This window comes from Brassica napus, chromosome C8 (assembly GCF_020379485.1).
Source record: "Brassica napus cultivar Da-Ae chromosome C8, Da-Ae, whole genome shotgun sequence".
Lineage (NCBI taxonomy): Eukaryota > Viridiplantae > Streptophyta > Magnoliopsida > Brassicales > Brassicaceae > Brassica > Brassica napus.
Genome location: NC_063451.1, coordinates 16,905,573 through 16,912,872, shown reverse-complemented (window position 1 = coordinate 16,912,872; position 7,300 = coordinate 16,905,573).

The window sequence follows — 7,300 nt, the reverse complement described above, 5'->3', positions numbered from 1 at the left end:
GTCGATTTTGCGAGGAAATTACGTGGAAAAATAAAAGCATCGTTATTTCCTCGTAACGTTACGACAAAAAAGTTTCGTCGTAAAGATGATGTAAATTGACGTGGTTTTTACGAGGAAACACTATTTTCTCGTAAATACGACGTAAACTTTGTGAGTTCTTTAGAATTAGTTTACGTGTACTTAACGAGGTAATTTTGAATCCACCACCAAGTTAGCTTCCTTCCATACCCTCGGATGAGAGATTCGGGTATAAATTGGTTAGCCGTGATCAAAGTTACACCTCGAGGACGAATCATCAGTGGAGAAGAACCACCATTGAAAAAAGAACAGATAAATGAAGTCGAGGAACCTGAACAAGAAGTTGATGACATCCTTCTCATTGATCCGCATAATCACGAGTACGAAGATCTTACCGACGATGCCACAGACAAAGCTGTTGAAGACGAGTTTAATGAAAATGATGATGTTTCTAGTGATGACGAGAATGTTGATGTATCCGATTGATGTATTTGATTTTGTGTAGTTTTTTTTATGAATAAGATAATGTGGGAGTTTGTTTTATGAATAAGGTAATGTGAGAGTTTGTTTTAATTATGAATAAGGACTTGTGGTTTGGAATGGAAAGAATTGATTGACGTGAAAGAATAGATTGAGGTTCAAGGGTAGATGGGTTTGGGGTTTGGAATATATGAAGTAGAAGATAAAGAAGATGAGGTTTAGGGTTTGGGGTTTGGGGTTTGGGGTTTCGGATTTTAGGGATTTAAACGTAATACTCGTTAATTCCTTGTAAAATAGCGTGGAACTTACGACGAAATGTAAAATAAAGAACGCGGGCCATGCTAATTCCACGTAAGCCAAAATCGTCGTAAAGAAGTCGTAAAGACACGAGGAAATTACGACGAAATAAAAAAAAATAAAGAAAGCGGGGCACGCTAATTCCACGTAAGGCAAAATCGTCGTAAACGAGTCGTAAGCCAACGAGGAAATTATGACGAAATTATAAAAACTAGAAAAAAAAGAAGAGAAGAAAGATACTTGAATCACATGTGGCGAGACTTACGTTAGTCTCACCCACATGAGTTCCAATATCTTCTTCTCCTTTTTTTTTTCAAATATTTCTAATTTGAAAAACATTTTGGTGAAAAGCGGGACTCGCTAATTCCTCATAGTATAAAAACTAGAAAAAAAAGAAAAGAAGAAAGATTATGGAATCACATGTGGCGAGACTTACGTACGTAAGTCTCGCCCACATGAGTTCCAATATCTTCTTCTCCTCTATTTTTTTCAAATATTTCTAATTTGGGAATGTGGGAATTGTGATTTAGAATGAAAATAAAGATGGGGTTTGGAATATATGAAGTAGAAAATAAGGAATATCGGGTTTGGGGTTTCTGATTTTAGGGATTTAAACATAACACTCGTTAATTCCTCGTAAAGCGACGTCAAACTTACGACGCGGGCCTCGTAAAAGACTCGTAAGAAAGCGATGAAATATAACGATGAAATAAAAAATAAAGAAAGCGACCCCCGTTAATACCACGTAGGACGAAATCGTCGTAAATACCACGTAGGACGAAATCGTCATAAATACCACGTATGACGAAATCGTCGTAAATACCACGTAGGATGAAATCGTCGTAAATACCACGTATGACGAAATCGTCGTAAATACCTCGCAGTGTAAAAACTAGAAAAACAGAAAAAGGAGAAAGATACCAGATTCACATGTGGCAAGACTTCCAACAATTATAATGGTAAGTCTCGCCCACATGAATTCTAATATCTTTTTCTTTTCCTTTTTTTTCAAATATTTATAATTTGAATAGGATTTTTCTGAGGAGTGTGATTTGAGATAGAGTGTGATTTGGGAGTTTGTGTGTGGGTTGAGAAGGAGAGTTACAGGTATATTTATAGGGAAGCTTTCCTCGGTAATTCCACGTAAGCGAAATCGTCGTAATGTCCTCGTACCTAAAAAACACGGGCCTTTGTAATTCCTCGTAACTTCCTCGTACGATAAAACGCGGGCCTTTGTAATCTCTCGCTGTTTCGTCGTAAAAAAAAACACGGGCCTCTGTAATTCGTCGTAAAATTACGAGGAATTTGCGACGGTATGTAATCTTATATATACCCCCGAGCGCTCACTCTTTCTTTCCTCTCTACTTCCTCTCCACTTCCTCTCCACTTCCTCCCTGTTTCGTTGCAATGGTAAGCCTCTCTAATTCCTCTCTAATTTGGTTAGTTTAGGTAGATTAGGTGGTTAGTATAGGGAATTTAGATACGTTTACGGATCTTATGTTATTTAGTGTTGATTAGGTGGATAATGTTGGAAATATACTGTTGACGAAAATTTAAAAAATTAATTTTTTTTCTCAGGTTCGAAAAGGTAGACTTACTGCCCATTACAGAGAGATGTTCGGTGAGCCGGGTAGTCGTTTAGACCCGTCGTCTTCTTCAGCGCCCGGTTCTTCGGGTCAGGAGACTGTCCCCGAGACTCAGTACACTCAGAGAGTATATTTTCTAAAATTTTAATTTTTTTATTATTCATTTAATTTAACTTTAAATTTTTACTAACAAAATTTATTTTTTCTTTTTAAGGTTGTCCCTAAAAAAAAGGGACGGACGTTGGGGATTGGTTCCGTCAACGATGTTCCGAGAGTGACATCGTCTTATGGTCAGCGACGGGATGATGAAGTCTCTCAGCTGCGTAGGGAGTCCGATGAGTTGCGTAGAGAGTCTGCTGAGCTACGTCACGAGTTGAGCTCGACGCGATCTCGTTTGGGTGGACTCGAGGGCTTCTTGGACGTTGTAGCGGCCACAAATCCGGAATATGAGACCTTGTTGAGGACCATGCGACAACGAAATCCTATTCCAGGCGAGTCAACATCCGACACATATGCCGAGGCGGATGTAACGGCGAGAAGTGATGAAGTCTACCGGCGATTAACGACCCGTAGTTCTTTTTAATTTCGGTTCTTGTATTATGAATTCAAAACTTATTTATATATAAAATATTTTGGTTTTCATTTTTTTAGAATTTTAATTTTATTAATAATTTAAATAATTTAAATTATTTTTTTAATTATATTTTTTTATATTTCTGTAAAATAACGAAGCAAAGTAAATTCGTAGCTAATTTTGTGACTTCTTTACGTCGAAGCTTAACGAGGTTTTTACGAGGAAAGGTTTACAAGGAAATGACGTGGAAAGTTCACGTGGTCTTTACGAGGAAAGCTATCAAGGTATTTACGTTTACTTTACGAGTATTTACTTTCAAGTTATTTACGTGGGTTTTACGAGGAACGGCTTTCGAGGTATTTACGAGGAAATTTAGCGACGTCCTTACGTGGAAGCTTTACGTGGTCTTTACGACGAAATATTCTTCTTCGCTTTTACGGCGAAATTATTTCCTCGCTATGTTACGACGAATTAGCGAGGATATATGCGTTACGACAAACGTATAACGACGAAACGGGTTTCCTCGCTAATTACTCGTAACACTGATTTTACGACGAAATCACGAGTAAAACTGCCCTCGTAAAACTTGTGTTTTCTTGTAGTGGATGAGTATATGATATTTGGACGGATTGGTGCTACTGGACTTTTTATTCGGATTTTTATTTGGGCTTTGGGTGAGTGTAATTGGGTATATGGACTTTTATTATACGAGATATTGTTGGTGGCCCGCTGTTCTCCGGATTGGAGGTGACGGGTGTCACAGTATTGTAATTCAAAAAAAAAGTTTGTTATTCGAGTGACTTGAGCATTTACCGATACAATATACATACATATATATATATACTAGGGTCGGTCCGGGCTACGCCCGGGTTTTTTTTTAATTTTAATTTTATTATATATTTTGTATATTTATTTTGATATATATAAATATTATAATCTATTATAAAATATAAGTAGCTATAAAATTATAATTTTTTAAAAATATTTGTTTTTAATCATATGAATCTCATAAATTTTAGTATCCAAATTTTTGATATTTTGTTTTGGAAATTATATTTAAGGTGATGAGCAAACTAAACCAAAATTGGTTAAATTTTAATTATGTGTTTGATTGGTTGCATTGTAGAAATGCTTCAATTCACTTGACCTTTTTTAATAAATGTTGTTTTCACATTAGTTTCTTTTCACATTAGTTTCTGAATAATTTGATTGATCATGCACTTTAAATTTACAACCCTATATATATATATATATGTATCAGCGGTTTAAAAATTGTAATATTTTATATATTAAAAAAAATTGTAACTATGTCACTAAAAACTACAAACTAAATTATTACAACAAAATTTCTGCACTTACAACTCAACTAATCAGACCCATGATCTAAATATTTTTTTATCTTACATATATAATTTTTTATGTAAAACTTTGTTAAATGTACAACCAATCATAAATAGTTGAACAATGGTGTTTCTGCAATGTATTATGTTAACATATCTTTTGATGTATTAATTAATTTTGTGTTGCGTATATTTTGTAGTTGTTAGCCTCTAAATAATTGATGTTCTTTTATCTTTTGAATGATATATTAATGGGATGTGAGTTTGAACTTAATTGGTGTGATTTGGGTGTACTATCATACAATGGTTTCACAACTTTACTTGTTTACAATAGTGAATTATTTTTATGCTAATATTTTCTTAAGTTTTTTTAAACTTGTAGGCTATCTATAGTTAGTTTTTATTTGTTTGTGTCTAAGTGATCATTTTATTTTAGTTTAAAATGTTGGCCTATTGAACTCATAAGGTGAGATTTTTGTAATTTGTTTGACAAACAGTTTGAAACAAACAATTAGGGGGATGTATTCAATTTAACATTTGATGTGATTTGATTTTTAATAGGGTTTTAGATGATTTCAATAAGTTGCAGAGATTTAAGTGATTTTTGTTAAACTACTCTAGAATATCACCTAAAACTATGAGATTTGAGTTTTAATTTTTTTAACTAAGAAATTCTACCCAAACACCATAAAATCACCTGAAAACTTTAAAATTCCACAACTTTAAATATTTTCAATAACAATGGATTTCAGAATACTTTAAGAAATGTCAAATTCAATAACAGTGGATTTTAAATGAGTTTTTAAAATTCATGTTTCAATAACAGTAGATTTGTCATTTTAATACAAATCACCTGAAACTCTCAGTTGAATACATCTCCATTAATCCAGTTTTAACAAAAAAAAAGAAAGTTTAGGGTTAACTCCAAAGAGATTAAAATTCTGGGAAATTCTTAATTCACTTTTGAGAATTATAAATTTTCAATTGGCTTTATTTAATTCTGAATTTGTAAATATTGAGTTAGTCACTAAATTTATATAAATGATTAATTTTTTTTTGTGTTCGTACTATTGGTCAAGTCTACTGAAAACAGTTAAAGATAGAAACTTAAATCATACGTGCAGTCGAGAGAGACAGTATGGGGAACATAATTATTTGGTTTGAAATGAAAACAAACGGTTTTATAGAAATTGCACAGCTCGTCTCTTTCTTCATTCTCTCTTCATTGCTGATCTTTACTGCTCCAATTCCCAACCTTTTAGTAGTCGTAGCTTCTGTTGTCATTATTCTTTCCTGTTTTGAAACTGTTGTCCTTTCTCTTACGATCCAAGATCCTGTTTGCATGAAAATGCTGGTCATAATCCCATGATTTCTCCAGTGTCAACTTCAGTCTTCAGCACCCCAATTAACATCATCAACTTAGACATCAAGACCAGAAATATGTACACATGAAGTTCTATTTATCTCTGCCCAATACACGATTTAGCGTTCTTGAATGCGTTTTCTCACACACTGGACCACTCAAACGTATAGAAGCACATACCACTCTTCTTCTACAACTTTGGACAATGGTACTGAACACATAAATAATTTTCCCAAGCATGAACAGACTGTTTGCAGCATAAGAATATCAGTGAGAAAAAAAACTTTGTTTTCAGGCAAGATTCAACTCTGTCCAAAAAAAATTGATTGTTTTCTTTTTTTAACTAACCTGACCAAATGATAATATGGTAAGATAAGATGATTGTACCACACCTTACGGTAAACTGGGCCAGTTGGAGCATTAGCAGCAGAAACAGTAGTAACAGGAGGAAAGGGCTACATTGAATATAGAACTACAGATTTACTCAAATGTTAATATTTTTACAATTCAGAAACTTGAATAAAGCAGTCAAACGTTGAGGTTTCTTACACCATGAGCTCCAAGTAACGGAAAAGCTGTTGGCTTTGTCAAAGTTGTAACAGGCTGATTGACTGATGAAAGTGCCAGAGGACCATTCGGAACTGCGAAATGTGTGGTCTGTGAATAACTGGGTTTGGCCTAGGATTTTTGCACAGCTGGTGCTGCCAGTTAAGACTGCAAGAGAACATGTGCACAATGAATCCAGAAACATGTTCTATCATCGTGAGGAAAAAAGAAACACACCTTTGATTAATGAGAGTCCGCAGTCTCGAAGATCTTAATGTAGGGAACTACGTCAATTTGTTACGAAAAGGAGGATTTACTTCTGCTAGCATTACGGTCCGGGCTGTTTTAGTGTCTCCGTATTTGGAAAGCTGATCATTTTCCCTGCATTTGATAGATAATTAAGTTCTTGAATACCGGTTAAGAACATATTCCACATATCTACTCATCAATAACATAAACTCGTTAAATACCAACGACAAAGAAACACTATTGCTACTGAGCTTACAAAAATGTTTAATCACTACAAGAAAATCTGTATGTAGCCACAAATTAGCCACAAAACAAATTGTGGCTGAAGATTTAAAGCTACGAATAGCCACAAAATAACAACAAACTAAAATCAGTAGCTATTACGTAGATTTTTGTGGCTAAATAGCCACAGATTACACTTTGTAGCTAATTGAATTTAAAAAACCGTGATTAGCCACAATTTGTTTTGTAGAAATCGATATCTACTATTAGCTACGATAATAATTGTGGAAAATAAGAAGACACAACATGATTTGTGGCTATTTGTAGAAAATTGAAACCCTAAACATACTTTAAACCCTAAAATTTTAATTTTTGGTGATAAATTAAAGATAAACAGCAAGTAATAAGGAAAAAAAAACTAAACATTAATAATAAATTTTACAAAATTTCAAATATAACTATTTTATATTCAAACTTTGAACCGTAAACTTAACTTATAAGTAATCTTTATCTATAATCCAATACTTCAAAATTCTTAAAAGGATATATAATAATTTTATATCATAAGTCTAGTTTTATAACTTAATATAAAATCATTTATGAGTACTTTTGACTCTTAATTAAA